Genomic DNA, 20733 nt, shown 5'->3' on the forward strand with positions numbered 1-20733 from the left:
AGAAATGAGGGTATTTGTATTCCCAATATATTCTTTGAATTCCCAGTCAGACAATGGCACTGTATACCAGTAGTAAAAATAGTGGGTGTATATAGCCCCAATTCTATTGCTAGGGGACTTGCAGGGTATTTCTGGGGTGAAGGTGGGGGGGCACACCGTTGGAACGGGTATCGGGGTATATATCGGGTATACGGGAATACACTGACAGTGTATTCCATTCAGGATCCTGGGAAAGCTGGGTTGCGGCGATTGAGCCCGTCAGTGCCACGTTACACTGACAAGCTTCTCCCTGGAATTTAGCTCTTATAAGAGCTGTTGGTTGTCTTCTCCTTCCTATCCTAGCCTGTCCCTGCCTACCCAGAATCTAAGCCCTAGCTAGCTGGACGGAAACCTCCGTCCTCGGTGAATTGCAAGCTCAGAATGACGCGAACCTGGGCGGCGCTGTTCTTTTAAATTAGAGGTCACATGTTTTCGGCAGCCAATGGGTTTTGCCTACTTTTCTCAACGTCACCGGTGTCGTAGTTCCTGTCCCACCTACCCTGCGCTGTTATTGGAGCAAAAAAGGCGCCAGGGAAGGTGGGAGGGGAATCGAGTAATGGCGCACTTTACCACGCGGTGTTCGATTCGATTCGAACATGCCGAACAGCCTAATATCCGATCGAACATGAGTTCGATAGAACACTGTTCGCTCATCTCTAATAAAAACCCAACTTGTTACCAAAAAGCCCACTACTGTCATTGAATGTTCACCATCACATCTTGCAATCCATGGGTAGGAGTGCTCGATACGTATTGCCCTCATCCATTTCTTGTAGACCAGAAGACTTGCCTGATCCTTTGGTTAATTTTTTCAGAATTTTTAGATTCAGGGTAAGATGAAGATCCCTCTAGGTTCACACCACCCATAGGGCTCAAAATTTGCCTTAAACAACCTCAAATCTTGTTTGACCTCATCTATCAATTGTACTCCATCGCAGCAGGATAGGTCCACACCTGGAACATCTCGCTTCACGTCATTGAGCTCCTCAAGCTGGTCCAGACACGATGCCCTGTTACGTCTAATATCAAAATGTGGTCACAATTAGAGATGAGCGAACAGTGTTCTATCGAACTCATGTTCGATCGGATATTAGGCTGTTCGGCATGTTCGAATCGAATCGAACACCGCGTGGTAAAGTGCGCCATTACTCGATTCCCCTCCCACCTTCCCTGGCGCCTTTTTTGCTCCAATAACAGCGCAGGGTAGGTGGGACAGGAACTACGACACCGGTGACGTTGAAAAAAGTAGGCAAAACCCATTGGCTGCCGAAAACATGTGACCTCTAATTTAAAAGAACAGCGCCGCCCAGCTTCGCGTCATTCTGAGCTTGCAATTCACCGAGGACGGAGGTTTCCGTCCAGCTAGCTAGGGGTTAGATTCTGGGTAGGCAGGGACAGGCTAGGATAGGAAGGAGAAGACAACCAACAGCTCTTATAAGAGCTAAATTCCAGGGAGAAGCTTGTCAGTGTAACGTGGCACTGACGGGCTCAATCGCCGCAACCCAGCTTTCCCAGGATCCTGAATGGAATACACTGTCAGTGTATTCCCGTATACCCGATATATACCCCCGATACCCGTTCCAACGGTGTGCCCCCCCACCTTCACCCCAGAAATACCCTGCAAGTCCCCTAGCAATAGAATTGGGGCTATATACACCCACTATTTTTGCTACTGCCATATAGTGCCATTGTCTCACTGGGAATTCAAAGAATATATTGGGCTTACATATAACTTCAATTCCAGGGAGAAGCTTGTCAGTGTAACGTGGCACTGACGGGCTCAATCGCCGCAACCCAGCTTTCCCAGGATCCTGAATGGAACACACTGACAGTGTATTCCCGTATACCCCATATATACACCCCAAATCCCCGTTCCAACGGTGTGCCCCCCCACCTTCACCTCAGAAATACCCTGCAAGTCCCCTAGCAATAGAATTGGGGCTATATACACCCACAATTTTTGCTACTGGTATACAGTGCCATTGTCTCACTGGGAATTCAAAGAATATATGGGGGTTATGTGCACCCACAATTTTTAATACTGCTATACAGTGCCATTGTCTGACTGGGAATTCAAAGAATATATGGGGGTTATGTGCACCCACAATTTTTAATACTGGTATATAGTGCCATTGTCTGACTGGGAATTCAAAGAATATATGGGGGTTACGTGCACCCACAATTTTTAATACTGGTATACAGTGCCATTGTCTGACTGGGAATTCAAAGAATATATGGGGGTTACGTGCACCCACAATTTTTAATACTGCTATACAGTTCCTTTGTCTCACTGGGAATTCAAAGAATATATGGGGGTTATGTGCACCCACAATTTTTAATACTGGTATACAGTGCCATTGTCTGACTGGGAATTCAAAGAATATATGGGGGTTATGTGCACCCACAATTTTTAATACTGGTATACAGTGCCATTGTCTGACTGGGAATTCAAAGAATATATGGGGGTTATGTGCACCCACAATTTTTACTACTGGTATACAGTGCCATTGTCTGACTGGGAATTCAAAGAATATATGGGGGTTACGTGCACCCACAATTTTTAATACTGGTATACAGTGCCATTGTCTGACTGGGAATTCAAAGAATATATGGGGGTTATGTGCACCCACAATTTTTACTACTGGTATACAGTGCCATTGTCTGACTGGGAATTCAAAGAATATATGGGGGTTATGTGCACCCACAATTTTTACTACTGGTATACAGTGCCATTGTCTGACTGGGAATTCAAAGAATATATTGGGCTTACATATAACTTCAATTCCAGGGAGAAGCTTGTCAGTGTAACGTGGCACTGACGGGCTCAATCGCCGCAACCCAGCTTTCCCAGGATCCTGAATGGAACACACTGACAGTGTATTCCCGTATACCCCATATATACACCCCAAATCCCCGTTCCAACGGTGTACCCCCCCACCTTCACCTCAGAAATACCCTGCAAGTCCCCTAGCAATAGAATTGGGGCTATATACACCCACAATTTTTGCTACTGGTATACAGTGCCATTGTCTCACTGGGAATTCAAAGAATATATGGGGGTTATGTGCACCCACAATTTTTAATACTGCTATACAGTGCCATTGTCTGACTGGGAATTCAAAGAATATATGGGGGTTATGTGCACCCACAATTTTTAATACTGGTATATAGTGCCATTGTCTGACTGGGAATTCAAAGAATATATGGGGGTTACGTGCACCCACAATTTTTAATACTGCTATACAGTTCCTTTGTCTCACTGGGAATTCAAAGAATATATGGGGGTTATGTGCACCCACAATTTTTAATACTGGTATACAGTGCCATTGTCTGACTGGGAATTCAAAGAATATATGGGGGTTACGTGCACCCACAATTTTTAATACTGGTATACAGTGCCATTGTCTGACTGGGAATTCAAAGAATATATGGGGGTTATGTGCACCCACAATTTTTACTACTGGTATACAGTGCCATTGTCTCACTGGGAATTCCACAAATAATTTGGGGATTCATTCACCCTACATCTCAGGCTCTTGCCATATTCACCCAGGTTGTCAGTGCTGCACCAGCTCGTTCCCAGACAGCTCGGCCCGAAAAACGCGTTACCTATATAGAGGATTTGGACAATGAAGACAACATGTTCTAAATCTAATGTCTGCACCTTCTCCAGAATTAAAATAAAGGCAGCGTTTAACTTTCAAATAGCACTGCACAAAGGAAGAGCTTATCAGCTTGTCTCATGACCTGCTACTAAAAAGTTTCATTTGTGTATCTTAATGTAAATATAGTTGTATAAGCTTTTTGGGTTTTAGGCACTGCCAAGTTATTTATTACCACCCACTCCCTTATAATGATGATGACGCCAAAGTCACTGTGGGTGTTCAGAGCTCACAGCTTTGGGTGACATTTGTCTTGCTCTCTGTCGGTACCAGCTGTCTTTTTGGATACCGTAAAGTTATGTTGACTTTATTAACAGCTATAGAAGCTTTAGCCAGGTTGTGACGGTGTGTAACCCTAACAACACTAAGTGGGATACACATTAATAGTCAGTCTATGTACGCTAAACGTATCACTGAAGTAATTTTTTTTCCCTCTCCCCTAATATAAGAAAGGAACAGACATTAGACCTAGACCGGGGTTCGAGGCTTGAAAAAATCCAGTATTATTTGTTCTTCATGATGTGAAATATGTGTTGAAAAGCAACCCAAGATGAAGTCAGCCATGTGTGCCAGTGTGTTACTTGGCATGCCTTTGCTGGCCCCAACTGTAAGGGTCACTCTCCATTTCCTCCATTTTCCACTCCCCTTCACACCATTTGTGGTGAAGCAATGGGATGCACTGAAGTGCACCCTCTAGCCTCGTGTGGGATAGGGACATCAGATGCCACTCCAACCCCCTCGTCTTCCTCCGCCAGCCAACGGTGCAAAGATGAGAGGAGTGTGCTCTGAATGTTTTCTGCCTAGCAGAGGCTAGTTCTCACTTACGAAAATGGCCCCACTTTGACCTGTATATCAGGCACAATGGTGTAGGTTTCAAAGAAACATGGCACCAACAAGTTGGAAAACGTGGGCCATGCGTGGACCGTGTTTGAGTCTGGCAAGCTCCAGATCTGCTACCAGGTTCCAGCCATTATCACAGGCGCAAAAATGCCAGGCCCCAGGTGTAGCAGGGAAAAAAAAATGCCATCTCAGCCAGGATGGCATCCCTGACCTCGGAGGCACTGTGCTGTCTGTCCCCCAAGCTGATCAGTTTCAGCACGGCCTACTGACATCTCCCCATGCCAGTGTTACAGTGTTTTCCGCTAGTAGCTGGGGTGGAGGTTGCAGCTTCGTAGGGTTTCAGTCTACTCCTGCCATGGCCTGGGAGAGGAGATAGGCCACCCCAGTTTGCACCCGGGGAACAGACTCCACCACATTCACCCTGCCTGTCATTAAAGATAAGCACTGCAGCATCCCTGACCACAGGCGCTTGTCCATGTGTCGGTGGTCAAGTGGACCTTGCAGCAAAGCGCAGAGCTCTGGGCCCGACTGATGTTATGGGACACATGCAGGCGCAAGGCAGAGACAGCACACCAAGAGAAGTAGTAACGGCTAGGCCCAGCATAGGGAGGTGCCCCAGCTGCCATCTGCTGACGGAAGGCCTGGGTCTCCAGAAGCATAAACAAACACCAACATCTCCAGGGCCAGCAGTTTATCGATGAGGCTGTTACAGGCTTGGGCATGGGGGTGGGTTGTGTTGTACTTCTGCCTGCAATGAAAAGCTTGGGAAATGTGGAGTGGCTGGGAAGAGGCGCATGATGGTGCAGGCCAAAAGGGCGCATGAGGGTGAACTCCCCAATGTGTCAGAGATAGGTGTGTAGGTGTCCTTGCATCATATACTTGCACCATATTTGGCTTTGGAAGTTAATTTTGTGCCAAAAAGTGGTTAAGACAGCGATCCCTCAGCTACTCCCGTTACACTGTCTATTGAAGTTACCATCTGTGGAAGTGGACCACCATTTCTAAGATCCCAAAGGAAGCAGGCAAGAGATGTGCAGTTCAGAAAAAAAGATGAGAAAATAAGTTTAGGCTGTAGAGCACAGAGGGATCAGAGAGGACAGAGCTGGTGTCGGCCAGGTATTCCCACAACATGCGCCTATACTTGTCCCTCCTGGTGACACTAGGCCCCTGAGTGGCAGTAATTTGTCCAGGGGGGCCATTAACGTGTTCCAGACCTAGGAATAAGTCTTCCAACAGGGTAGAGTTTTGCATGCCTTTGCTTCTACCCACTGTTTTTGCTGCTTAGCTTCCCTCCACATCTACTCTGCTTTCACCCCTAAACATCACCCCAGTTTATGCCTTTGCTTCTACCCAGGTTTTTTGTTGATTTAGCTTCCCTCTACATCTACACTGCTTTAGCCCCTAGACATCACCCCTGTCCATGTGGGGTCGGTGGCCTCGTCATCCACCAACTCCTCTTCCAATTGCGCACTGCCCCCTTACTGCAAACCGCACATGACCACAGCTTGCCTTGATGGCAACTGTGTCTCATGATCCCCACTTAGGTCCAGACAAGTCGGTGGCGGGTCCAAAACCCCAAAATTGGAAGGAAATGGCAGATGCTGCAGTATTTCTAACACCTGTTCCTGGTGCTCGGGCCTGGTCTGTGTTGTACCCTGCACCCTGCTTAACGCATCTGCCATATCCGAAGTTGTGCTGAGCGCATGCTAATGTTTCGTGTCCAGTGCAATGGATGGGATGGGATTTCACATAAGTCTGCCACCCATGGCCACTCATGGTTGAGCAACTGAGGGAGTTGACTTTGACGAACCCGAGGGTTTTGGAGTTGGAACTACATCAAAGGTCTGTGCTGCTCACACACTCTGCTCAACACATGATATGTTTAGTGCCAGCAGTGTGGAGACGTCGCACAACAGCCGTTGTTCCAGCAGGTACAGGCGTTGTAGGAGTGCATAGAGGCTAGCAGCGGCAACTATACACTTTAAAAACTATCCGCACAAGCGCCACACTTTCACCAGTAGCTCAGGAACATTGGGGTACCTTTTTCAAAAGATTAGCAGCAATGAGTTAAAAACGTGGCCCAGGCATGGAATATGTTGCAGGCTGCCAAGCTACAGAGCCAATCCCAGGTTACGGCCATTATCACACATGACAACATGCCTGGGCCCAGGTGCAGTGGCAAAAACCACATTGCCGTCTCATCGAGGATGGCATGACTCACTTTGTAGGCAGTGTGCTGTCTGGCCCCCAAGCTGATGAGCTTCAGCACGGCCCGCTGACGTCTCCCCACACCAGTGTTGCAGCGTTTCCAGCTCGTAGCTGGGGTCAATTTAACAGCGGAGGAGGGTGGTGTTTCAGCCCTCCTCCCAGGAATGTTTTGTGGGGAAACAAGTCAGGAAAATTCTTGAAACGGGAGAGTTTTGCATCTTTGCCCTTGCTGCCTATGGACATCCCTTTGCCTCTAGCCACCATTTTCCCTGCTTTGCTTGCCTCCACATCCACACTGCTTTTGCCCCTAGACATCACCCCAGTCCATGCCTTAGCTTGTACCCCCAGTTTTTCCTGCTTAGCTTGCCTCCACATCCACACTGCTTTTGCCCCTAGACATCACCCCAGTCCATGCCTTAGCTTGTATCCCCAGTTTTTCCTGCTTAGCTTGCCTCCACATCCACACTGCTTTTGCCCCTAGACATCACCCCAGTCCATGCCTTAGCTTGTACCCCCAGTTTTTCCTGCTTAGCTTGCCTCCACATCCACACTGCTTTTGCCCCTAGACATCATCCCTATCCATGCCTCTTCCCCTAGCCATAACTCTGCCACCCCTGGAAACTCATGGTGCAGAAACTTTGGTTGCTGACTTTGAGGAACCCTTGGGTTTTGTAGATGGAACTCCATCAAAGGTCTGTGCAGCTCACACACCCTGCTCAAGATATGGTATTGTAGGGTTTCAGCGTGTGTGAATGACGGACAACAGCCTGTGTTTGGACAGATGTAGGCCTTGCTAGAGTGTTTTTAGGCTAGCAGCGACTCCTGTGCACTTGCAAAAGTGGGCGCACAAGCGCCGCATTTTCAACAGTAGCTTCGGTACATTTGGGTATGTTTTTAAAAAACTTTGCACCACTAGGTTAGACGTGGGCCAAACATGGAACGTGTTGGAGGCTGGCAAGCTCCAGAGCCGCTACCAGGTTCCAGCCATTATCACAGGCGTAAAAATGCCAGGCCCCAGGTGTAGCAGGGAAAAAAAAATGCCATCTCAGCCAGGATGGCATCCCTGACCTCGGAGGCACTGTGCTGTCTGTCCCCCAAGCTGATGAGCTTCAGCACCGCCTGCTGACGTCTCCCCACACCAGTGTTTTAGCGTTTGCCGCTAGTAGCTGTGGTGGAGGTTGCAGCGTCGTAGGGTTTCAGTCTACTCCTGCCATGAATTTTGGCCTGGGAGAGGAGATAGGCCACCCCAGTTTGCACCCGAGGAACAGACTCCACCACATTCACCCTGCCTGTCATTAAAGATAAGCACTGCAGCATCCCTGACCACAGGCGCTTGTCCAAGTGTCGGTGGTCAAGTGGACCTTGCAGCAAAGCGCGGAACTAAGGGCCCACCTGATGTTGAGTGACACGTGCTGGTGCAAGGCGGGGACGCCACACCGGGAGAAGTTGAGACGGCTAGGGACGGCATAGTGAGGTGCCACAGTTGCCATCAGGTCCGGGAAGGCGGGAGTTTCAACAAGCCGGAACGCCAACCTCTCCTGGGCCAGCAGTTTAGCGATGTTGGCGTTCTAGGCTTGCGTGGGTGGGTGGTTAGCGGTGTATTTCTGCCGGCGCTCCAATGTCTGAGAGATGGTGGGTTGTTGTAAAGAAGCGCCTGATGGTGCCTTTGATGGTGCAGGAGAAGGAGATAAGACAGAAACAGGGGAGGATGAGGGAGAAGTCAACAAAGTGGCGGAGGCAGATGAAGTGATGTCCTGGCTCGTCCTCTGGAGTGCATCGCCAGCACTGTGAGCAGAGGCAGTGGCATGAACGGCGGGCGACGTTTGTCCTGCCGTTGCTGCCTGCCACTGATTCCATTGCTTGGATTCCAAATGACGGTGCATTGAAGTGGTGGACAGGTTGCTCTTCTCAGGGCCCCTACTCGATTTCGAGAGGCAAATTGTGTAGACGACACTATATCTGTCCTCGGCGCATTCCTTGAAAAAACTCTACACCTTCAAGAAACGTGCCCTCGATGGGGGAGTTTTTCTGGGCTGGGTACAAAAGGGAACATCTTCGGACATTCCGGGTCTGGCCTGGCTTCGGCAAAGCAGCTGACCTCTGCCTCTGGACATGTCTCTGCCTCTAGCTACCCTTTTTGGTGCTGCACCTGCCTCAACATCCACACTACTTTCCCAGCTTGACATCTGCCTTGTCCAGGTGGGGTCGGTGTCCTCGTCGTCCACCACCTCCTCTTCCAACTCCTGTCTCGCCTCCTCCTCCTGCACAATGCGCATGTCAACTGGCTGCCCTGACAGCAACTGCGTCTCATCGTCGTCGATGAGGGTGGGTTGCTGGTCATCCGCCACCAAATCGACCGGAGATGGAATGGAGGAGACTCTAGTGTTTGAGCATCTGGACACAGATACTCGTCTGTTAGGTCCGTGGAATCGCGAAATGGAGGGGCAGGTTGCGGTACAGTCAAAGGAAGGGAGAACAGCTCTGGGGAGCAGGGACAGTTGGGGTTATTGTTCTGAGAAGATTGGGAATTTTGGGTGGAAGGAGGACAAGACTGTTGGGTAAGAGGAGGTAGAGGCTGACTGGCTGGTGGACAATGTGCTTTAAGCGTTATCCGACAGCCATTGCAAGACCTGTTCCTGGTTCTCGGGCCTACTAATCTTTGTACCATTCAGCCTAGTTAATGTGGAACTTTTGTGCAAAGCGCAGAACTTAGGGCCCGCCTGATGTTAAGGGACACACGCTGGTACAAGGCTCAACTCACCCTAAGTGCCAAAAACACTGCTGGTGCAAGGCTCTACTCATGCCAAGGGCCTCAATCTCTGCTGGTAGCTCAGCTTAAGGTCATGTAACTTTGTTTGGAAGGGCTCATGTTAAGGGCTAGAAAAGTGAATTTTGGAAGGTCTTACCACATCACACACACACACACACACACACATACACACACACACACACACACACACTCAAAATGACAGTTAAGGGTGAGGGCTTTTGGAATTCCCATTGCCTATTCCATTTGTGGTTGTCATGGGGAACGTGATTTAAAGGGGTGGTTGTTACTGTTTGTTGAGCTTAAATTGGGGTTTGTGTCCATCCATTTGGGGAGTAAAGAAGGTTTCCAGGTATTTTCCCACTTTGATAGAGGTTTTTTTGAATGTGGAAAGTGTGTAGTTGTTAGGCAGTGATGTTGGGGTAATAGAGGGTCTTTGGTGTGTTAGATGCCCCCAGACATGCTTCCCCTGCTGTCCCAGTGTCATTCCAGAGGTGTTGGCATCATTTCCTGGGGTGTCATAGTGGACTTGGTGACCCTCCAGACACGGATTTGGGTTTCCCCCTTAACGAGTATCTGTTCCCCATAGACTATAATGGGGTTCGAAACCCGTTCGAACACACGAACATTGAGCGGCTGTTCGAATCGAATTTCGAACCTCGAACATTTTAGTGTTCGCTCATCTCTAGTCACAATGTCCATCTTCCATTTTTGTGCATCAATGACTTCAGTGAAGTATCATCGATGTATTATTTTTGGCATCATGTGACCTTCAACCCTTAATGAAGAACCTAAGGGCAATTTTTTGGCCGATTATTTTTCCTTGCTAATCAGGAGAAGGATTATGAGCTCCTTGAGGCTGTTACGTAGGAATGTCATCCGCATGTTCTTGTCTACGGCTCGGCTGAGAATCCTCCACAGCTCGGGATTGCTGAGCAGATATTTTCTTAATGGGATGTGTCCAAATGTTGACATTTCCAGTTACATGGAAGCTCCATGTGAAGTAATGCAAACAAAATGTATATCTGCCAAGTACAGTAGAGATCACATATTTTCCAGATGAGGGGAAGGTACGGCAGTTAAAGGGCCAGCTCATTGGTTCACTATAATGTAAGCATGAGGAACATTGTATACATAGGAATTCTTCTAAGTTGCTAATTGGAAAATTGACTTGCTGGCCCAAAGGTATAACTATAAGGGGTGCCAAGAAGTCACAACCAGTCATTGGCGTCTAAGTTCCTCAACCATATAAGGAGACAACAGTATAATAAATACTAAATGCCTCAGTAGGTGGGGGGCAGGGGTATTTGTGGGGAGCTGTTACAGATTTTGCAATGGGGTCAAGTAATGTGTCCATATCTAGAGTTACCCTTTAGGTCATACAAAGCGATCATGTACCTGGAGTTAGATATACATATACATTATGCCCAGCTGCACAAGGACCCATTACCACTGGGGTGTAATATTACATGGCATCAGTGTCGGGCAGGTTCCTCGAGACCACTAGCTAAAATTATTCTGGAGGTCTACCCTCCAACAACCCATACGTAGTAGACCATTGTTCCCTTCATATTTGGGTGTCCTCCGCTGAACCATTACTGGGTTACAGCCTGAGCCCAACAGAACATCCCCTGGTTCTCCAACACTGTCCCACACTGGCCTGGTTGGAAACCTAAATAACCCAAAGGGGCAAATTCTGAGTTAGTAGATCCTATGTTAAGGATCCTCATCTCTTGGTCAGAATGGAGAATGTTTACAAAGAGCAACTATTCCTCCGGAGGACCAGTCCTATCCTGTATTACCTATATAACTGGTTAATATGAATGGACACTGTGCAATGCTTCATTTCTCCTGTGGGGGTGCTGTGGGGAAATTGAAACCTACTGACTTCCACATAGATTACATATTAGCATAAGGATTCTAGAAGGAGGACACTTTGTGATCAGATTATAGTCAAGGAACCATCTAAAGAACTCATCAAGAACCCATCTAAGATCCTCTTCCCCACCATCAGCCAGTGCCACCAATGCTACTTCACTGGTAGGGACTATGACGTTGGCTCTCCATTAAGTCCTGGTGTGCAAGGGCTCCACATTCAGCTCAAGAACCTTTTGCCAACGCCGTACACACCAATAGTCTATAGAAATGTCAAACTGGATGACCCCTGCCCAACACTTCCAAGGACAACCTGTGTAATCTTGTTCTCAGAAGTTGCGATTGGAGGTCGTAGGTTAAAAGTCATTGTCTCTGCCCGGTTTCACGCCAGCTGATCTGTATTAACGAATGAACTCTCTGGCAAATAAAAGGAAATTCAATTCAACAGATGTCAAGATGACATCATCAGAGCATTGTTCGGCCGAATGGGTTAATTATCTGTGCCGTTTTGGTCACTTAGAGGACTTTCGTTGGTTCCAGCCAACAACTGGTCGTGGAAAGTCATTAGTCCTCCTGTGTGCGCAAAGTTCACGTCTTATTGGCAGGCAGAAATAAGCTTCGCGGGGCTGTTTCCTCTTTTGACTAACAGAAAACTATGCCATCGGATTACCTTGGCGCCGCTCCAGCCTGCGTGTCATTTGCCTGCTGTACTTGCCATGGAAACAAAAGATGGTAGCGTGCCAACAGAGCAGCTGGTGGACGACTGGTAGATTATCTGCCAGAATACCCGATGGCACAATACACAACGTCCTCACATCACAGGCTAATAAAAAAAAAATAGGGGAAACTAAAGGAGTAACAAATTGGATTATTGGCACAAGGGCGTTTAATGTCTCCACCTGCTGACGGGTTAGACGCTCGCTTCCTGCCAATGATTTTTAGGAAAAGATGGCGGGATGTGATAAGGTGAGGTTTGTAGTGGGTAGGGGCCTGTCCATTTAGGTGATGAGGTCAAAGAGGACAGGACAGCAGGTAATGGGATTAGCGTTGGGTGAACTTTTTGGGATTCATCTCGCGACTATTCCCAAGGTTCGCCCAATGGTTTAGTTTCGGACTGATCGAGCCTTAGCGGTCCATGACATCGTTAAGGTGGCCTGAAGAGGATGGAGACCTGTCCCAGACGATGTAATGGAGGAGGGGTGAAAAAGACTATAATAGTGGCTTGTGGATGGTGAGCCCCAAAAATTTCAAACATGTCTATCTATCTATCTATGAAACCAGAACAGGCCAGGAGATGGTATAAGAGTGGATCCGTTGCCACATCAGAGCCCCAGAGAGGTGTGGAAAGGAGAGTATCAACACTGGATTTTTTCTGCACCTCCTCCATGGCCTCTGATATCCTATAGCGAACCCAATAATTTTGTAAATTTTGTAATGCATCCGTCTCATAGTGAAACCGGTTCGATTCAGTGTAGATGTGAGGAAGGGGGTGGAGAGAAGAAGGAGGTCACAGACAGACAGCAGCAAAGAGTATTTCAGGAGTTTAGGGTATGGGCTTAGCTAAGAGATGTTGAGAATTATCAAGTCGTGTATCTTTGCAGGGGTTCTTGGATACAGGACAAAAAAATGGTACTTTCCCTAAGGCTAGAGTAGTTACAAATCTGTTGCAGGGTCTTCAGCAGCACAGAGTATTTCAGGAGATAAGTGTGATGGTCTAATCCACCACAAGTTGACATGATGTAGTAAGACATGGGGAACCCAATTGCATTGTGGGCGCTATGTTCATCAATATGATGTTGACTTTACCTAGACTTGCCCTGACAGTCTCATGACCTCAAGCCACTTTCACCCAGAGTCTCGACAGTTTTTGCAGATGTCCCTTAGCAAGATCTGCCAAAAACTGTGGGAGTCTAAAGCAGCTGGATGGACAATGTCAACATTGTACTGTACGGCTCTCTATGAGTTACTATACAGTCTTTAATATAGATATACTGCAGTCTACAATGTGACATGTCTCTGTGTGATAGTCTATATAACAGTCTATGGAAAGAGTAAAGTGAGCAGGGTAGTAAGATACTGTATATACCAGGAGTCACACATAATACTACCTCATATGTACAAGAATACAACTACTATAATACTACTCCTATGTACAAGAATATAACTACTATAATACTACCTCCTATGTACAAGAATATAACTACTATAATACTGCTCCTATGTACAAGAATATAACTACTATAATACTACTCCTATGTACAAGAATATAACTACTATAATACTGCTCCTATGTACAAGAATATAACTACTATAATACTACCTCCTATGTACAAGTATATAACTGCTATAATACTGCTCCTATGTACAAGAATATAACTACTATAATACTGCTCCTATGTACAAGAATATAACTACTATAATACTGCTCCTATGTACAAGAATATAACTACTATAATACTGCTCCTATGTACAAGAATATAACTACTATAATACTACCTCCTATGTACAAGAATATAACTAATAATACAAAAATAGAAAAAGATATAAAGTAGCTCACCCTTGTAGTCGTTCAAATAATGATTGTTGGTGCACGACCCTATTCTCCTTGACTCATTGGAGTAAATAAATGGAAGTATAATCTTGTCAAACCGAAGGTTCGATATAAGGGTCCGCGACTCACAGCTTGTAAAAACTTTTCTTTTTATTTCATCCTTTTAAAATTTCTGTTTGCCACCATAGGCTGAAGTATACATTTAAACACAAAAAAACATAGTGTAGACAAGGTAGACACTGGACATGGTGAGTTAAAAACCGCTAGAAAACTGACGCGTTTCGGGACTATTGAGGCGTCCCTTACTCATAGTGAAACTAGCCTCAATAGTCCCGAAACGCGTCAGTTTTCTAGCGGTTTTTAACTCACCATGTCCAGTGTCTACCTTGTCTACACTATGTTTTTTTGTGTTTAAATGTATACTTCAGCCTATGGTGGCAAACAGAAATTTTAAAAGGATGAAATAAAAAGAAAAGTTTTTACAAGCTGTGAGTCGCGGACCCTTATATCGAACCTTCGGTTTGACAAGATTATACTTCCAAGAATATAACTACTATAATACTGCTCCTATGTACAAGAATATAACTACTATAATACTACCTCCTATGTACAAGAATATAACTACTATAATACTGCTCCTATGTACAAGAATATAACTACTATAATACTGCTCCTATGTACAAGAATATAACTACTATAATACTACCTCCTATGTACAAGAATATAACTACTATAATACTGCTCCTATGCACAAGAATATAACTACTATAATACTACTCCTATGTACAAGAATATAACTACTATAATACTGCTCCTATGTACAAGAATATAACTACTATAATACTGCTCCTATGTACAAGAATATAACTACTATAATACTACTCCTATGTACAAGAATATAACTACTATAATACTGCTCCTATGTACAAGAATATAACTACTATAATACTGCTCCTATGTACAAGAATATAACTACTATAATACTACCGCCTATGTACAAGAATATAACTACTATAATACTGCTCCTATGTACAAGAATATAACTACTATAATACTGCTCCTATGTACAAGAATATAACTACTATAATACTACCTCCTATGTACAAGAATATAACTACTATAATACTACTCCTATGTACAAGAATATAACTACTATAATACTACTCCTATGTACAAGAATATAACTACTATAATACTACCGCCTATGTACAAGAATATAACTACTATAATACTGCTCCTATGTACAAGAATATAACTACTATAATACTGCTCCTATGTACAAGAATATAACTACTATAATACTACCTCCTATGTACAAGAATATAACTACTATAATACTACTCCTATGTACAAGAATATAACTACTATAATACTACTCCTATGTACAAGAATATAACTACTATAATACTACTCCTATCTTAAGATCATCTTTTTTTTTCCCCCTGACGAAGCCACGGTAGTGGTGAAACGCGCGTTGGGGCGCGTTCACTACATGAAGGTCCACCCATAGGTAATTTACTACTTGGTATCATGTTATTTCACAGAATATTTGCACTTTAAAAAACTATGTATGTTATATATGCACTTTAGAAACTATGGATGTTTCACATATCCTTACAGTCCTATGAAAAAGTTTGGGCACCCCTATTAATCTTAATCATTTTTAGTTCTAAATATTTTGGTGTTTGCAGCAGCCATTTCAGTTTGCTATATCTAATAACTGATGGACACAGTAATATTTCAGGATTGAAATGAGGTTTATTGTACTAACAGAAAATGCGCAATATGCATTAAACCAAAATTTGACCGGTGCAAAAGTATGGGCACCTCAACAGAAAAGTGACATTAATATTTAGTAGATCCTCCTTTTGCAAAGATAACAGCCTCTAGTCGCTTCCTGTAGCTTTTAATCAGTTCCTGGATCCTGGATAAAGGTATTTTGGACAAACAATTCAAGTTCAGTTAAGTTAGATGGTCGCCGAGCATGGACAGCCCGCTTCAAATCATCCCACAGATGTTCAATAATATTCAGGTCTGGGGACTGGGATGGCCATTCCAGAACATTGTAATTGTTCCTCTACATGAATGCCTGAGTTGATTTGGAGAAGTGTTTTGGATCATTGTCTTGCTGAAATATCCATCCCCGGCGTAACTTCAACTTCGTCACTGATTCTTGAACATTATTCTCAAGAATCTGCTGATACTGAGTGGAATCCATGCGACCCTCAACTTTAACAAGATTCCCGGTGCCGGCATTGGCCACACAGCCCCAAAGCATGATGGAACCTCCACCAAATTTTACAGTGGGTAGCAAGTGTTTTTCTTGGAATGCTGTTTCTTTTTGGACGCCATGCATAACGCCTTTTTTTTATAACCAAACAACTCAATCTTTGTTTCCAAAATGAAGTTGGCTTCTCCAAATGTGCTTTTACATACCTCAGGCAACTCTATTTGTGGTGTACGTGCAGAAACGGCTTCTTTCTCATCACTCTCCCATACAGCTTCTCCTTGTGCAAAGTGCGCTGTATTGCTGACTGATGCACAGTGACACCATCTGCAGCAAGATGATGCTGCAGCTCTTTGGAGGTGGTCTGTGGATTGTCCTTGACTGTTCTCACCATTCTTCTTTTCTGCCTTTCTGATATTTTTCTTGGCCTGCCACTTCTGGGCTTAACAAGAACTGTCCCTGTGCTCTTCCATTTCCTTACTATGTTCCTCACAGTGGAAACTGACAGGTTAAATCTCTGAGACAACGTTTTGTATCCTTCCCCTGAACAACTATGTTGAACAATCTTTGTTTTCAGATCATTTGAGAGCGGGCTGTCCATGTTCGGCGACCATCAAACTTACCTGAACTTGAATTGTTTTGTAAAGAGGAATGGTCCAAAATACCTTCATCCAGGATCCAGGAACTGATTAAAAGCTACAGGAAGCGACTAGAGGCTGTTATCTTTGCAAAAGGAGGATCTACTAAATATTAATGTCACTTTTCTGTTGAGGTGCCCATACTTTTGCACCGGTCAAATTTTGGTTTAATGCATATTGCGCATTTTCTGTTAGTACAATAAACCTCATTTCAATCCTGAAATATTACTGTGTCCATCAGTTATTAGATATATCAAACTGAAATGGCTGCTGCAAACACCAAAATATTTAGAACTAAAAATGATTAAGATTAATAGGGGTGCCCAAACTTTTTCATAGGACTGTATATATATGTAATGTAAGTGTCATTTATTCATCATCAACCATTAGTATTCCATCTTGGGCCTTCATTGTTCTGTTTTGGTTGTATCACCCCATTCATTATTTCTGTCTTATATATGTTTTAAAATGTATTTAAATAAAACTTTATAGATTTTTTGCTAAACATTTTCTGTGGCAGTGCGCTTTTTTAGCATAGTGTTCTATTTATATTGCTTTGCCAATTTTTGCCCTATTATTTAGTCGTGTATACTATAATACTGCCCCTATATACAAGAATATAACTACTATAATACTGCTCCTATGTACAAGAATATAACTACTATAATACTGCCCCTTATGTACAAGAATATAACTACTATAATACTACTCCTATGTACAAGAATATAACTACTATAATACTACTCCTATGTACAAGAATATAACTACTATAATACTGCTCCTATGTACAAGAATATAACTACTATAATACTACCTCCTATGTACAAGAATATAACTACTATAATACTGCTCCTATGTACAAGAATATAACTACAATAATACTGCTCCTATGTACAAGAATATAACTACTATAATACTACCTCCTATGTACAAGAATATAACTACTATAATACTGCTCCTATGTACAAGAATATAACTACAATAATACTGCTCCTATGTACAAGAATATAACTACTATAATACTGCTCCTATGTACAAGAATATAACTACTATAATACTACCTCCTATGTACAAGAATATAACTACTATAATACTACCTCCTATGTACAAGAATATAACTACTATAATACTACTCCTATGTACGAGAATATAACTACAATAATACTGCTCCTATGTACAAGAATATAACTACTATAATACTACTCCTATGTACAAGAATATAACTACTATAATACTACTCCTATGTACAAGAATATAACTACTATAATACTACTCCTATGTACAAGAATATAACTACTATAATACTACTCCTATGTACAAGAATATAACTACTATAATACTACTCCTATGTACAAGAATATAACTACTATAATACTGCTCCTATGTACAAGAATATAACTACTATAATACTACCTCCTATGTACAAGAATATAACTACTATAATACTGCTCCTATGTACAAGAATATAACTACAATAATACTGCTCCTATGTACAAGAATATAACTACTATAATACTACCTCCTATGTACAAGAATATAACTACTATAATACTGCTCCTATGTACAAGAATATAACTACAATAATACTGCTCCTATGTACAAGAATATAACTACTATAATACTGCTCCTATGTACAAATAAATTACTACTATAATACTGCTCCTATGTACAAGAATATAACTACTATAATACTACCTCCTATGTACAAGAATATAACTACTATAATACTACCTCCTATGTACAAGAATATAACTACTATAATACTACTCCTATGTACGAGAATATAACTACAATAATACTGCTCCTATGTACAAGAATATAACTACTATAATACTACTCCTATGTACAAGAATATAACTATTATAATACTACTCCTATGTACAAGAATATAACTACAATAATACTGCTCCTATGTACAAGAATATAACTACTATAATACTGCTCCTATGTACAAGAATATAACTACTATAATACTACTCCTACGTACAAGAATATAACTACTATAATACTACTCCTATGTACAAGAATATAACTACTATAATACTGCCCCCTATGTACATGAATATAACTACTATAATATTGCTCCTATGTACAAGAATATAACTACTATAATACTGCCCCTATGTACAAGAATATAACTACTATAATACTACCTCCTATGTACAAGAATATAACTACTATAATACTACTTCCTATGTATAAGAATATAACTACTATAATACTGCCCCTATGTACAAGAATATAACTACTATAATACTACCTCCTATGTACAAGAATATAACTACTATAATACTACCTCCTATATACAAGGATATAACTACTATAATACTGCCCCTATATACAAGAATATAACTACTATAATACTGCTCCTATGTACAAGAATATAACTACTATAATACTGCCCCTTATGTACAAGAATATAACTACTATAATACTACTGCTATGTTCAAGAATATAACTACTATAATACTACTCCTATGTACAAGAATATAACTACTATAATACTACTCCTATGTACAAGAATATAACTACTATAATACTACTCCTATGTACAAGAATATAACTACTATAATACTACTCCTATGTACAAGAATATAACTACTATAATACTGCTCCTATGTACAAGAATATAACTACTATAATACTACTCCTACGTACAAGAATATAACTACTATAATACTGCCCCCTATGTACATGAATATAACTACTATAATATTGCTCCTATGTACAAGAATATAACTACTATAATACTACCTCCTATGTACAAGAATATAACTACTATAATACTACTTCCTATGTACAAGAATATAACTACTATAATACTGCCCCTATGTACAAGAATATAACTACTATAATACTACTTCCTATGTACAAGAATATAACTACTATAATACTACTCCTATGTACAAGAATATAACTACTATAATAATACTCCTATGTACAAGAATATAACTACTATAATACTACTCCAATGTACAAGAATATAACTACTATAATACTACTCCTATGTACAAGAATATAACTACTATAATAATACTCCTATGTACAAAAATATAACTACTATAATACTACTCCTATGTACAAGAATATAACTACAATAATACTGCTCCTATGTACAAGAATATAACTACTATAATACTGCTCCTATGTACAAGAATATAACTACTATAATACTGCTCCTATGTGCAAGAATATAACTACTATAATACTACTCCTACGTACAAGAATATAACTACTATAATACTACTCCTATGTACAAGAATATAACTACTATAATACTACTCCTATGTACAAGAATATAACTACTATAATACTACTCCTATGTACAAGAATATAACTACTATAATACTGCTCCTATGTACAAGAATATAACTACTATAATACTGCTCCTATGTACAAGAATTTAACTACTATAATATTGATCCTATGTACAGGAATATAACTACTATAATACTACCCATATGTACAAGAATATAACTACTATAATACTGCTCCTATGTACAAGAATATAACTACTATAATACTGCTCCTATGTACAAGAATATAACTACTATAATACTACTCCTATGTACAAGAATATAACTACTATAATACTACTCCTATGTACAAGAATATAACTACTATAATACTGCCCCCTATGTACATGAATATAACTACTATAATATTGCTCCTATGTACAAGAATATAACTACTATAATACTGCCCCTATGTACAAGAATATAACTACTATAATACTGCTCCTATGTACAAGAATATAACTACTATAATACTACTCCTATGTACAAGAATATAACTACTATAATACTGCCCCCTATGTACATGAATATAACTACTATAATATTGCTCCTATGTACAAGAATATAACTACTATAATACTGCCCCTATGTACAAGAATATAACTACTATAATACTACTCCTATGTACAA

The sequence above is a fragment of the Leptodactylus fuscus genome, chromosome 4 (genome assembly GCF_031893055.1).
Source record: "Leptodactylus fuscus isolate aLepFus1 chromosome 4, aLepFus1.hap2, whole genome shotgun sequence".
Classification (NCBI taxonomy): domain Eukaryota; kingdom Metazoa; phylum Chordata; class Amphibia; order Anura; family Leptodactylidae; genus Leptodactylus; species Leptodactylus fuscus.